This window comes from Fopius arisanus, unplaced genomic scaffold (genome assembly GCF_000806365.1).
Source record: "Fopius arisanus strain USDA-PBARC FA_bdor unplaced genomic scaffold, ASM80636v1 scaffold00009, whole genome shotgun sequence".
In the NCBI taxonomy this organism is placed as follows: Eukaryota; Metazoa; Arthropoda; class Insecta; order Hymenoptera; family Braconidae; genus Fopius; species Fopius arisanus.
Window position 1 is genome coordinate 1,218,358 of NW_011887748.1, and position 16,355 is coordinate 1,234,712.

The following is a 16,355-nucleotide window of genomic DNA, read 5'->3' on the forward strand; positions in this document are numbered from 1 at the left end:
TGAAAAATGATTAATATGTTTTTTATTGGTTTCCATTGGTGGATGAAAACGGGGCGCGAACTCAACCATCAACCATCCATCCTCGAGTATTGGACTTGCCACTGATATGTCGCTTTCATTATTCTTTTATTTGTTATTATTTTCTTTTCACTACCTGTAACCACCAACGCACACGCGTCCCACCGTCGCCAGTGGCTCCGATCCAGATAAATTATTGCCACTCGCACCGGCATGGCCGATGTCAGTTGAAAAAGAGAAGTGCAAAAAAAGGATTGAAAAGGAGAAAAAAAAAACGAGAGCAAAAAAGGAGAAGAAGGAGGACCCATTAGAAATTATAAGCCGTCGCGCGAGGAAATGCAGAGAGAGAGAGGGATCACCTGCACATGGTGGTCGAAGAAACGACTTTTTTTTTTTTGTCGAATGATCGGTAAACGGCGACTAGAGTGAAATCCAACCGATCAACGCTGTGAACTGACTGTTAATGCAACTCCATAGCTTGAGACGTACAGTATCACCCACACATACACTATTTATTATCAACTTGTATAAATTCTCCGCGAGTTGTCGAGTGTATGATGAATGAATCGAATTAGTAAGTATTTTTTATAAACCGATTTTGCCAATTTCTTATGATAATCGTGGGTAAAAAGAGGGTCGAAAGAAATGAATTTGTTGAGAGAATCAGACATTTCATTGCAACAAGTAAAGGTAACAACGTGACCGCCGTCTTTCAGAGTCAAGAGGAGAACGACGACGATAAATTGTCATTCGTGACAAACTGGGCACGCGAGGAAGTCAACAACAGAAGTTCTCAGCGTGCAAGTGTCTGTAATTCTCGTGGCTCCAACTGATATCTCCGTTGGTGTATCTTCGATGTGGTTACGGTAAAGATCCAATGCAATAGATCAACTGCAATGATCGAGTGACACGAGCCAGGACTCGACGTACGTCACATGAATTTCGAAGGAATGATAATGACTAAATATACCGATCACTATTCTCGATAGTTATCGTCGGGAATTGTCATTCGGGTACTCATGATACTCCTCAGTCAATTCCACCATTATTTAACTCATTGCGCATGAAAATTTATTTAATGACGAGCAAATAGAAGAACAATACAATGGATTGCATTGAAGTATAAATATCAATTACCATATTTCATAATTTTATGATATAATTTATGGATAATTTAGACCTGCAACCCTTGGTATCAGCATTGAGATCAAATTTCTGTCGTGTTATCAATTGATTCATGATTTTTATCACTCGAATTCTTCTAATATGTGTTCATTTCCAATTCAACGTACATTGGCAAAACATATTCTTGTTGCGTGCATTTTCTCAGGAATGCGTTACTTCTTCACCAGAGGATTTACTGCGTCATCTCACATGCCGTCTTCCTGTATCCCAAGTATATTGTGGAATGTCGTTGGATTTAACGTTGTCGTTGGGCCCTATATAGTTGTAGACTATTGAACCGAGAACATGTCATGGATTTTTGATAATTCTACTCTCTGAACAGATTCATGAAAAAAATTGATTTCTCTCAAGATCATCAGTTAATAATATTCATTAAATAATATTCATTAAATAATATTCATCGAGGTTAAAAGGGATGGAGAAGAAAGGAGAGGAGAGAAGGAAATGTCGAAATAAGACAAGACGTGAAAACCTGAAATGAGAGCGACAAATCAGACTTCAGGGATGGGATCCATGGGTGAAGGTGAAGTCAATATTCGTTGCAATATTTTGGAGGGAAACCGGATGGCAGTTGAGGACCAAAAATGAAAAGCACTTGTCCATAGTTAGCTGGTGGGCACTGGAGAAGAGGTTACTGGTCGTTAAGGCGGCTCCTCGTTCGTTCAACTCAAACTCTCAGGTCCTTCACGTGTCTCACAACCTGCTGCACCTATCTTCTTCTGTCGTTCCCCTGATATAATTGGTCTCACATTTACGCCCACACTTGCTGTTTTTTTTTATTTGCAATCTTCACATGTGCTTTCACCTTTATCACACTGTGTGTATCTCTGAAAAGACTCAATTCCTCGGGAAATATCCAATTTTTTCGAGGGATGAGGGAATTGATGAGCATTTAGAGACCAGTCGATTTAATTGGGAACGTGCCCTCGGATAATCACTGGTAATAACGAGATTAAATTCAGTTAGAACATGGAATTTCCCGAAATAAATGGAGTATCCCACATTCTATTGATAGACCTGGCAAACTCTTCAGCATGGAATAATTGATGAAAACGTCCAGCTCAATTAGTGGAGTATCACACAAACATTCACCCAAAATCAATGAAATTTCTTTTCCTCCTCGAGTCCATGGTCCTCCGCAATTCAATCCCGAAAGCCATAAAAAAAATTCCTTAATTGGCATAAACTCCTAATTACCAATTACACCATAATTAAATAATTTTTCCATCCACTCTCATCCAACTCTTTGGAAAATAACGACAAAATGAAGCAATTACCACGTCTCACTCAATCGACTGGAGTCAATAAAAATAAAGTTGTAATAACTGCAGGTGAATCGATGGCACTCGACCTGAAGATCTTTTTTTTTTCACGTACTCCAACGGCAGTTATATTTGTGAATCGACTATCGATTATTCATAATCGGATGGAGATATTTTTGTTTCGTCGGTGGAGCATTCGGTCAATTAAGACGACCAGGTGGAATAGTAAACGTCAGAGGTTGATCCAATAATTTTGGAATTTGTAACCAATATCCATTTCATTAACTTGGGCGATGGTGAGACCGCCTACGACGAGACCAGTATCTTTATTTGGAAAAGACAGCAAGTCAGTATTGCTCTGTGTACACTTGGATTAGGCGGGTTACAGCTAAGGACACGTCGAGTTTCCACGTCCACAGGGTATCACTGTCTCATTTTTATTTATTTATTTTATCTTTTTTATATCGATGTCTCTCCTACATTTTGCCTCATGATAATTACTCGTGAATTATCATACTAACTGTTATTGGGAGACTAGTGGAGTTCATGATGATGAGATGGCCAATTGAATTTTTTACTCAGTAATTACTACGTCAAGCGGGGAAACATTTATTGGGTAAAATGTGTGGATTTTTATCTTTTTTCATCGAATTTTTACTGGTATCCGTGTACATCGAGTACCACTTGTTGCCTAAAACGGTGTGCCTTCACTTCTTTGGATAAATCTATAAAACATTAGTTCAACCTATACGTGTCTTCAATGATTGGAACTCTCGAGTTCTTGTTGGTAACTGACTTGGGTATGAAACTTGCCTCACAGCTGCTCAGTTAAGAACTAAAGCCGCCCTTGACACGCACATTCCTGGAAATAATTAATTACAGATCAACTAAAAATTTTCAATTATACGATTGACTCTATCTGAGTTAATTAATTGTTGGGTACTAATTCTCCTAATGCCTGGGAGTGTAATCGAAAGAAATGCTCATTAAATTTGTTTATTTGCTTTCAAGGAATTGGTAGACGATATTTTTCTTGGATAATATACAAAGGTATGAGTTGTGGTGAACGCCCGAGATTTAATTCACCAATTAAAAATAATATGACCCCTGAAAGCAGTTCAGTTATATTTTTTCTTGTAATTTTTTGATAGGTAAACTCAGTTGTTATTTTTTTTTTCTGATCGATTACAGAGAAATGGTTCGAGACACACCTACGTCAAATTGTAAATCCATTTATTCATGTTCACATCTGCGAGTTGAGTATTGTATTCTGGTGAGCAGCACTCCAGTGGTCCAGACAATGCACGTGGGCGGTCATACGCTATGAAATTTTACCAAGCGACAATAAACGCTTGAATATTTAAATAATTCTCATATTCATTGGGTTAGAAAAATATGAATTTTTTTAAAAAATGGGTGTGGGTGCTACGACGATATGTCTTTTTGCCCTGAGTTCTAGATTACGCGTGCCGGTCGCGCGCTACCTCATATATATCTCAGCACATATGTATGCTAATGTTCGTGTTCATCTAACACGGCACATAACACACCACCAACGGCCAAGTGAGCGCCGGCACAAGCACGTCCTTGTAAGGCCACTGGCTCTCCACCGACAGTTCCAACAAGTCCTCTCATAGACGAGTTTCCACCTGATGTATGTATCGGTTATTTCACCAATACGAACACCAAACACACCAGTAAATGTGTCTAGTGCATATTGGAATGCAACGGCAGAGGCCAAACTTGATATTCATCCAGCGTCAATGCAATTTATTAACTGTTTGTTCTGAAAATGGTGGAGCATCAATAGAGCACAACAGTGCAATTCCCACTGGATCTTATCACCAAAAATCTTGGTGTATCAACAACCGCGAGTTCTTTTTTTTTTAATGAGAATCTTCAACTCCTGGTAATTTGAAGAGGTGTTGCTGCAAGAATGTCCCTCGCATCACGTTCTATCTCGGTAAATACCTTTTGATGTCATCCTTTACCTCAGCTATCTGGACATAAAAATCGGGAGATATATTTCAGCTTGACTGTCTTCAGGAAATTGTCCGGAAGACAGGAGACTTTGCCCTCCCAGAGAGCTGAGTGTCAGCTAGATCCAGCCTTGCATACGTGAATCAAGATAAGGCCCAAGAGTACTTGTTGCATCAAACAGTGCAAATTCAATTGGTCCCTGAATAGTTGCTAATGAATGGATTGAAAGGATGGGATAAAAATTGGTAAAAAATTTAAATAGAATTTCAATAGTAATTGGAGTTGTCACTTAGGTGCAGTAATGGTGTCATTAGCATACCAGCATAGCATGCACCACAGAGTGACTATTAATTCGTCATATGAACAATGGAGATATCGTCGAGCAGTTATGTACAGGCAACGCCTACACTTACATGCACAGATATATAGTTCATGCATTCATTGCGATATCTGAATGTCCGCCCACATAAAATCTGGTCAAATACACTCATGAACACCAGGACCTCTTGTGTGACAAGCAACGGAGATCGGTTTTTCGTTGAAAACACCACTGGTACTTGGGCAAGCACAACTGGTTGCCGACCAACTGGATGCTGCCTTGTGCGTCCCAACCAATTGTCGTTTATCGTCGCACAGTGGATTTACGGTTTCGTTCACAACGTACAGCATTACTGATATCGTCCCACTGGGGCAACTCGCCCTGCAACGATTCATCAAAACCCTATCAGCTATATATTTCGCATCCGACAGCTTTACCAACCTCCTCAGAAAGGCCTCGCAGTCCAGAGGATGCGATATTTTCAACGATATCGATCAAACTCCTCCGATCGACTATTTACATTTTTTTAATTTTTTTTTTTTCAGTACCTCAAAAAATCGGTCTGCCTTTTTCAGCCTATAGAGGGTTGTACTCCTCCCAAATTCTGAAACGGAAGTATAAAAACTAGGAGAGAATATTTCGAGAGAATTTTATACGTGGAAATTCCCAAAAGATTTCTTCAATTTTCAAAATGAAATTTCTAAAATAAAAAAAAATATGTGTACAAAGAGGTGCTCGAGGATTGCCGACTCTAATGGGCCTCTCATCTCCATTCGTCGTGTGCCAGTGTCTTTTCACCCTCAGCTGATTATGACATGTTGGTAACGTCTGTGAGAATCCATACCTCGAGTTCTAGGGACCGAGACGCCATTTGCCCGACTAATGACTCGCGGCTAGCGACTCAACTCTTTTTATTACCAATGAATTTGTTTTTGGTTGTTAATCATCTACTGAAGTTCAACAGGCGTTGAAGTCTATCCTTTTTTCTCTCCCTCCCTTATTTTAATGAGGTAATTCTGAATTGTATTTGGCTAGTGTGTGGCTGGGATTTCTGAATCAAGTGATTCTTACGAATGATTTGGTCTTGCACGCACTCGCGCTAGTATCGTACGCCCAATGCGAGTCAGTCCGAGCGTGCATAATGCGTTTGAGTTCTAAATTTACGTTCTGGCGATGTTCATAGACTTAACGTGGGAGGAGTCCCCCAAGACATCTGTAGATAAAATGATCTTGCGCAATGGTTGACGCTGTTGCCACTTGACTGGCGATTTGTTAGCTCCAACCTTACGCCATGAATAATTGCTCTCATACACTTATATCTTTATCTTTTTATCTCGGCGATATGACCTGTCACTAGCAAATCCCAGATAAATATTACAAATAGAGCCCTCCACATCTATGAAACAATCTCCGTTGATTATTATCAATGACTCTGTGCACTTTCTTATAAATTAATAAAGAAAATTCATTAATAAAATTCCCTCGGGATAATCTAGAATTCTTGACTGTAATCCAGATCTACTATTAAACGGGAATTTACATTCGGTAATTAGAATAAATTACAGATTAATTTCTTAGTAAGGCGAATATCAGTCATTGAGGAATGTATCGGTAATTAAGAGAAAAAATTACCGTCCGGAAATGGAGAATGGGATAAAAAAGGGTGGAGTATATGGCGAGTCACATTTACCTACGTATAATTTATGCAGTCTAGAGTGGAAAGTGAGTTATCCCGGTTGGAGGGTCGAGAGTGCACGCGTAAAGGAGACAATTCCAATGAAGAAGATAAAAAAAAAAAAGCCAAGTGGTTGAGAAATAAAAAGGCGAAGATGAAGGAGAAGAGAGATACGGGATGAAGAGGGAAGATCAAATGGTAGGTGAAAGAGGAGAGAGGAGGATCGAACAATGCAGTCACAGATATATAACTGAAAAGGAAGAATTAGAATTGCACGGGTTGATCTTGGGTGAAAAACAGAGTGCGGGGTCATGCAGTGGCAGTAGCGGCATCTCGTTGCAACTCCTTTGCCCCCACACCATCAACTCGAATAATTCACATTGTCCGTACCCGGCTAACGTCTGTTTCCATGGCTTTCTTTTGCTAATTATTTTGGTCACAGCCCGAGGAAAGAAAGCTTTACAGTGGAATAGATCGCGCGATTTTCTCTCGCCTAATTTAAGCCTCTATGTGTCCGAACGGGGGACCTTTTGCTCGCACCATGGGATTTGCTATTTTCCGTTCATTACAAGTCAACTATATTTATCCTTTCTTTTATGTCTTTCGCCACTCAATTTCTCTCTATAATAATAAAGCTTTACGATTTGCATTAACATTTTAGGTTTTTGTCTGTAGATTTTTCAAATTATTTTTCGCGTCAGGATTGTCTATTTCGGGGAATATGATAGGTTATGATCGGTTATGATCGGTTATGATCGGTTATGATCGGTTATGATCGGTTATGATCGGTTATGATCGGTTATGATCGGTTAATTGGAAAATAAAAAATAGATCTATTCTTTTGGTGGAGTAATCTGATGGCGATGGCGCACGCTTGCCAATTTCGAACAGAGGCGTCCCAGGCGCACCTTCAGACCAAACGAATTAATGCTCCTGGTGTTCATGGGGTTCGCTCGCCATTCATAACCGTGAATGTTATTAGTCCAGATCGCAGTCCGATACCCGCGAGCGAACCTCGCCGCTTGCTCGTGTCGTTAAAATAAGGATGATGAATACCCGTATTCCCTCCTACTTTCGTACTCCTACCGTGCCTTCCCCCTTTCCTTCGCCGATCTCACCAGCAACAGAAAAATATATTTTATTCGTGAATCCATTTACTCAAAAAATTTTTACCGATTTTTATCAATTCCATATTGATTTATTGATAACAAAATAATTAGTACAATTATTCAGTGATTGGTAGGGAGAATTTTTTAAAATTTTGTATTGGTATTGATGTGTGAAACCTTTTCATTTTTATTCATATCTTTGATATTTATTTATCGATTATATTTATTTTTAATAGGTGTATTTTTATTACAGTTGGAATACACGTACGTGATTTTTTTTCGAGCTTGAGCTTTTGGTGAAATGGAAGTGGCTTGTACAGTGGGACATTGAGCGATGAACGAAGAGTCTCGATTGTGTTTGCCTGGATTTACACATGAGTATCCCCTGAATGTCTAAAATTACCAAAAGTAATGGTGACGACAGAATAAATTCAACGCTTAAAATGGCTGTTGTTAATTCATTCGAATTCTCAAACACGTTAGAATAGAAAAGTATTAAACTTCGGTGCATTCAAGTTGAATTAATTTTCTGGTGGTTTAGTATCGTAAAGTTAAGTGAGAATGAGTGTTTGAGCTTGGGCATTCACCAGTTGATTGGGTGGTCTTGGTCGATCTCCATCGATTTTTCGATGAGACGATGTTCGCTGGAGAGAGAAGACCAACAACAACTTCCAAGTAAGTACAACCCGTTGGGCCATTAACTATTAATCGTACGGATATGCATATTAGATGCGTGGGCTCCTCTCATGATGGCGAGCCATCGGTAAATTATATCGTTCCAAAAAAAAGCCGATCGGTTAAAAAAAAAAGAGTCAATCTCGAAAAAAATGGTAAATCGATTGGAATAAATATCGAAACTAAAATGCGATAGCAATGGAATACGTTCAACTGTTAGACTTGCGTTATTATTATCAAAAATATAATAATTCCTTGTGGAAAAAATTAACCGAATATTATTTCCATGTGCATCTTTGAAAGCCGGTAGCCGGTTCTCATCGCAGGTAGCCGTTAAACTGAAAACAAGTCAAAGGGGAAGTGGACCGGTTTCCACACTTGCATTCATCCCTGTAAATATAACCCTCAACTCGAAAAATTATCTTGCGACTCAGTGCAATCGGTTGAATTCCCCCTCAACCACTTTTCCCCCATAAAATCACATTTTTATAAACAATACTCACCACACCGACCAATACCCCATAAATCCCCAAGCATAAATCGAATTCTCACGATCGCTTCACAATATCGACACCCCATTGTCTATTTTATTCCCCCCACGAACTCAGTACGACCCCTAGAAAATCAGAAAATTGATAATCGGTTTTTATCTGAGAATGTGAATATATAATGTGCATAATTTCCCATAGAATCGAATCATCGGAGTGGAGAAAGGGAAGGGAGAAGGAAAAAAAAAATAATAAATGGCACTTTTTCCGTTGAATCTAAAACCAGAATAAAAATTCGTTACGTGGAACCCTCTGTGGCACGTGGGTTTACCGGGTCGTACCCTCCGGGGATCTTGCAAGGTTCAACCGACTTACACATTAAACGTTATAGGAAAGATATGTGCGGGTAAAGTTGTAAGGGGGAAGGTACGAAGAGGGCACGGGACAAGATCCTTTTCATACGTCAGATTTTCAATGTACCCTGGACCGTTGCGTTACCTAGAACACCTTGTGCCTCACCCATACGAATTTGAAGCGACTCAGCTGTTTCTTTTCGGCTCGTCCTTCTTTTCTCCCCCAGGTCGGCCTCTTCCTTCCGTTTTTTATACCCATTCACCCTCAAAACTAATATCCCAAGATCTCTATTATCTCCATTATCATTGCTACCCAATAAAATTCGTAAATACCTGAAATCTGTTGCCAAATGGTGAACGTATCTTGTTCAGTCACTCTCTTCGCAAATATCTCGAAGCCGAAGGAAGATACTGATATTTGCATAACCACCTTTTTTGTCGCTCTCATCATTCTCTGTAAAAAATATATTATCAAAAATATCGCTATCTCCCTTCCATCCCGAGATATCGCGTAAAAATCGGTTTATCTTTCATTTCCACTTCGTATGATGATGAAACGATCATTTTCCTTATCAACCGACCGGTGATCTAGATTAAATGCAGATTTATTCCCACCGGAGATGACGATAAAGTAGTGTAGACTCCGGAAATGTTTAAATTGATTTGATCGTTTTGCATCGGGAATATTACGAGGACAAAAATTATCGTAAGAAAGTGAAAAAGACATGCAGGCCAAAACTGAGAGACAGCTGGTTCACTCGGCCTTGCTCAACATATTCTCATTCTTTCTCACTGGTCTCTTCCTTCCGTGGCACGTGCCATCCCCTTGATCTTTTTTTCCTCCTCCTTTTCTTTTTTTTTTTTTTTCATTTTTCTTTTATTCGACGACCGATCCCCGGGTATAGAAAAAAGCCACGGACGAGTGTACGTTGGCATCATCGCGAACCCTTCGTTAATAGCAAGGGAGGAGGGGAGGGAGAAGGGGGGAGGGGATTGGGTCATAACACTCTGTTGGTGTAACGTATTTTCTCTGTGGTAGCCATGAAAAATTATAAGGCCCAAAAAACAACTCAAATATCCAGCCCATTGTAGAGAACTCGATTTTTGTCACGTAAATTTACCATTACTCCGCTATTTTTACCATCAATTATTTTAAAAAACTACAGGAACTTTTTTTTTTTTTCATATCTAAGAGGTGGGGGAGCATTGAATGTCCAGAACTGGGACTCAATGGTCACTGCATGGTCTGTTGTAGTTTGTTTTCTTTGTATTTAACAGCATGAAAACACGAAGCAGTTGAAATACCTATTGGCACAGTTCGAAGGGATGTTTTGGAGAAAAAAAAAAGATTCCATTCTTGTTTCTCTCCTCCCCCTCATTTTTGAACTGAGTCCATTGTTGAGTGTCCGGTTGTTGGACAAATGCAACGGCATTCATGCGGGGGTGTGTTTTTATTTATTCTCGTGTTTTTGGAGTGAAATGACCATTGGCTGAGGATTAATGGGATTTGAGTTTAGTCATTGATCCTATATAGGTGTATGTATGTCATGACGATGAGTTGTTGGTGCAGGAGGTGCACACGCCGACTCAGGAGCTCAACTGGCAGCATCCAGGGCTCAGCCAGCTAATTAAAATAGCAAGCGGTTAGCCGCGTATTAACGCGGGTTTATTGCCACATGGAATTCAATTGAAACGTTCGTAGGTCGGTGTTTGCGAATGCCGCTGGGTCCAGAGAAGTAATTACCCCTTATACCGTTTTCCTCTGGCCGATGTCCGGTCGCTGGATTTTATTCTCGTTAAAGAGATAGCAGAGTGTTGATGGTTCAGTTGAGTTAAACCATCAACCGATTCGAGTATAAAATCGTGGACAATTCCAGTGAAATTCGATTCAGTTGTTCAATTCAATCAATTATTCATTCTTGAATTTTTATTGGTCGTTGTTTTATCCGGTAAACGATGACGAAGATCCACATTATTTAACACAACGTGAGTGGGCGAGGGATGACTCGTTCCCTGACTACTATATGTTGATCCATGAAAAAAAAAAACGGGGGGATATGAGTTGGGAGAAAATGACTGGCGTCGATAAGATATGATGAGGAGATAAGGATGGCGGCGCCTCGGTGCTTTGGACCCTCGAGTGAGGTGACCGATTCGAGAATCGGCTGCACGCAAACCAGAATAAAAAGAGACACAAGCCTGCCTGACAGGATCCCTTGGCGGCAGGTGCACCATGTCATAACCCGACATTGCGTTATAGACGATCCAACGATCGTGTGAGAGGAAGCGAAGGTGGATAAAACAACAGGACAAAAAAAAAACATCCAAACAAAATTTTTATTCATTTCGATTTAAAGTTGTACTGCAGAGTGCATGTGATGGGCGTGCAGCAATTCTGATCTGTTCATCAGTGCAACATGTCTGCAGTAATTAAAAAAAAGGATGGAGATAACTGCAGCTGTGATTGTAATTGCAGGGTAAATTTTTAGGGTCATACCGATTTTTTTCGAGAAATGGGGAAAAATTTCCGAGCAATTGATTGTTATTTTGATTATTCGTGAGTGCAAAATGTCGGAAATTTAGAGTGATCTATATAACCTCTGGATGGCTGTGTGTGATGGTCGATTTACGATCCGCCGTTGAATATGCGAACGACGATAAATAATAATCAGGAGAGCGGTTCGCTCCGCCTTTCGTCCTCAAACGCATCGCAATCATTTGGTCTGGCCACTCTCATCTGTTCCAATCTTCAATCAACGAACTGCAGCGTTTGGGCAATGATGGTACCCAAGTGTCTTCCCCCCATTTTTTTATTCAGCATTCCTTGATTCACGAAAAAAATATAATAAAGATTTTTTTAACATCATTCACACGATTTTATTTTTTTTGCCATTTTTGCAATTAGCGTATCTCCTCATTTTCATCTCGCCATTCTTTTAATTCTCCGTGATTCACGCGGATGTACGATTATGTGCGCACGTGTGTGTTGGTCTTTACCTAAAATAAACCCCATCGTCGAATAACTCTTGGTGGGTTATGTACATGTACATATGTACATGTGTGCGGTACACAATTCAGTATCAGGTGCGTTCGCAGTGCGTCATTCCGATAGGATCTACTCGGATTGGCTCTCGTTGCCAAACCTCAAATAATTCTGACTTCTAAAGTTCCCCGAAATTTTAATCCATCTCAATTCACCATTAATCCATAAATTACAGATAAAAAGATAACTCTAAATTACAAAAAATTTTCACTTAACTTAATTATCGAATGAAAATCGTTTTTTTATTGATATCGCAATGAAAATGAAATATAGAAACGGATAATTTCACCATTCGCTCATTTCCTTTCTTCGTCGACTCGGGCTTTCACTGTGAGTCTATGGTGATGCATGTGGTGTACCGCAAGCTCGAGTGAAGAATAATAACCGATTCAAAACCGATCTTTGCCACCGGAAGATATTTTTCTTCACCGTCATTTTGCCTTTATTTCCTCACCTCAATAACGCCAATTGCTCAACATTCTTTATTACAGCATTAAATATCAGCAACAAGTTTTAAAGAACGGAGAGTGCGATTCCGTTTGCTTGTTAAATTACAAATGATTAGCATACGTTAACATCGAACCAGTCGGGCGCGGTTATCTTCAAGAGATTAAATAATACATAATAGCACCTGAATTTATAATGCACGGTATTTTGCAATTTTGACCATATGTTTGACTCGGAATTGCTAAAACATCCAGAATCATTCCTTCAATCTCTTCAAAATTCATCTAGTCACGCATACAGTCCACCGGATCTACCCCATGGCCAATTTAAATTCACTGAAGTGGAAGGATCTGTTTACAAAAGAAAAAAAAAAAACTTTAATAGCAAGCAAACGAGAAAGTTTCATGATATTGTAATGAATGCTGTAAATATTCTCAGCGAATGTCTTCATCTCTTCTCTCTCTCCCTTTTTTCCCGTTTTTCTTGGGATTTCTCTCTCCTTCCGATTAATCTAATCAAATTAATATTATCTCGTTAATATTATTAAATATTTATAACCGATTTATTATACCAAATTTTATCGTTTATTGAAGACACGTGGAAAAAATAAATAATCAAAGATCCGGAAATGTCACCCCTGCAGTAAAATTCACTCTTTTTATATTTCAGATATTTCGAGATCGATTTAATTTCTTCATTTTACATTATGGGATATGTTATAGCACAGTCTCGATGACTTCGACTTCAGTTGATTGATCGTGATAAAATCACAAAGACGTTTGTTACTTTTTTGAAAAAACCCGCCATCTGGCTGGGAATCCCGTACCACTACGAAGTGCAGTAAAATGCACAACTAGGCGGGCGACACTACCGCGTCACTTGATTTGAGAGCCTTTCATTTTCAGGGCGTGATTGATGAGCAAAGACAAAAGAGTATTTCCCTCCTGGCGCGTGGGCTACAGTCGCATTAGTTGGCGTCGTTCCCGCTGAGCGCAAATTAGAACCGCGTTAAACACTAAGAAGTGAGAGTCAAATGTAGACGATACGGTTGTGAGGAGGAAAGTACGAGTATATACATATTGGTAAGGGCAAATGGACGATTGCAATCAACTCAACATCGACCCAACGAAAATTACCTGGAAATATATTACACTCACGCATCGAACATGTGAATTAAGTAAAATCGTTGAGCTTCGGGTCGAGAGGCCACAGGTGTCACGTTACCTTTCAATTATCCGAAATTCCGTATTTTCATATTCATATCCACCGAGTCATACCGCGACTATGTAATATATCTTATTACCCTCAACAAACACCGAGAATGTGTGAGAATTATTACCCCATCACTGTCCCACATTTTTTTAAATTACCGCCGAAGAATTTGGATTCATCAACTCCTCTATCTCCTAATTATCTCCTCGCGATAAAACTCCTATTTGGTTAATTGATGCACTTAATTAACGTCCAAAGGGCTGGAGATGGTTCAGACCAGATAGATTTTCCTGTTACTATTTCAATTCCGGTTCGGCGCTGTCTCATCACTATTTAAGAAATACCAAACTAACAGGGCAGACCTCTCACATAAACGATCTCGTATCTGAAATGAATTTTAAAATGAATATAGAATATTGAGATGAGAGAGAATGAAGAACGACAGTGGGAAATTTGGATACAGGTTTTGGTATCTCTCCAGCCCCCGTAAAGTGGAAATTAAAAAAAACAAATCTGTCGGCGGCATTTCTATATCCCACGCCCACGACTACAAAATGAAAAAAAAAAAAGAAAAAAACCGAGGCACCTTCGAAAACGAAAGGGTCTCTGGCGTGTACCTGTTCATTACATCCCACGAACTCCTCTTCAGTTTATTAAATGGAAAAGGAAGGCGAACCCTGAAGAAATAGATACATATGTCATAAGTAATGCCTTCAATACAGTTATTTTTATAATATTCATATTCATTAAGGTGGTCGAACCGGAATACTCGCCATGGTTTTTTTTACATCCACAACGGATCTCAACACAAGGAATTAATAGAAGGTGCATTTATATTTTGTGTCCGGACATGTGCGCTGTGATGAACGAGTGGCCATTAGCTATAGCCACAGATGTGCGAAGATAAACGATGATAAAAGAGATTCAACAGGAAAAAGGATCCTTGAACTTTGGTCAGCCCCTAGATATTTCCACTGGAACTAGATCCCATTCTGCCACTCATTATTAAATTATCAAAGTAAAAAAAAATCTCGCTGTTAAATTGAAAAATAGAAGATAAAAATGAAAGAATCCGCGATATTTTTACCGGATTATCCACAGGTGTTGCAAGAATTATCCCCGATATCCCCACCAATAACAAATCAAAATATCAATTAACGGGTGAACCTGGGGAGAGTGCAAAAGCGTGTGGTATTTCTTACGTTATCGATTGAGAGGCCCCAACTCGACGCATTGGAATGATACGAGAGAGATCTCTTTTGCGTTAAAGAAGTAGATTGTGAATTAACGAAGCGGAAGAGAGGAATATGCAAAGAGGAAACGCATCTCCGTGGTGTTTGTACCCCTGGCAGACGGTTTGCCCCGTCTCCTGGCCATTTGGTTAACCAACATCAAAGAGACACCGGCAATAATTATAGAAATATGCACTACACGGTAGAATCTCACCGAAGACCATCGAAGACGGGGGGGAAAACTCCACCTGTGCATCTCCACCTGAGAAACTATATGAGATACAATTTAATTCTCCATTTTACGATGATCCACTGGGAAATGAATTTCATTGGTTCTCATTGTTATCCATTTTACAGCCACGAGATGCGTGATTGCATCAATTGCCCTCGCGACACCAGGAAGGGCCCTATCTTTCGAATTGCAATTGCACTGCGAGGAAGTCGATGCAGCCATTACCTAGAATTATTTTCAATACATGTATTTATCTACGCAATTTCATATGAGATTTATTGCACCTTTTTCTCACGCTTTTTTTTTTTAATCAGGACAAACCACAGCTCGATGTCATTCCGATGCGTCAATAAGGGATGTCGACGATTAAGTGATTACTCTGGTGTCTCAATTATTATTGATCATATCAATTAATGTATCGATCTGCATTCACTGCACAATATTCAACCGATTCAGTGGGTCTTGGGATAAGTGAGTCATTGCGACAGAATGATATCTCACTGCCTCTCATAATGCTTCCAGGGTGATATTATAACTCTTAGTGTTAGTCTAGCCCCCACATTTTACCCAAAGATAAATTCAAGCGTTGGCTGGTCTAAATAATGCGCTGCCGTCCCCGCTGTCGCAAATCGTCTGTCTTCATTTTCATATGATACGAATTTACGCCTCTCCACTGGAGAATCTACGGGTGAAAAATACAGTCTAGGGAATTAATCACTCCTCACAGCTCTTCTCTCCCCCATTTTACTTCACGCATTCGTCAATTATTACTCAATCTAATTCAGTATTAATAATTAATAACACCATATTCGTAATTAAACGAAAATAACTTGTCATTAATTTAACTATCCCATTTTCAATATAATGCAATAAAATTTTGCTATTTACGCGAGTCTAAGGGTGATTATTGAAATAGAAGATCTGGTGTGATCAGTCAGACTTAATCGAGTTTATACTTGTATGTGTGAATTAATTTGAGCTTCTGAGGAAGGATGATATGAAATGAAGACGGTGAAGAGGAATGCGGAATTAGAAACAAACAGTGGATTAAAAAAAGGGGAAAATGAAGAGACACGATTAGACATGGTCGAGGTGAGTTTCATGGGGTGGGAGGGGGAGGCACGG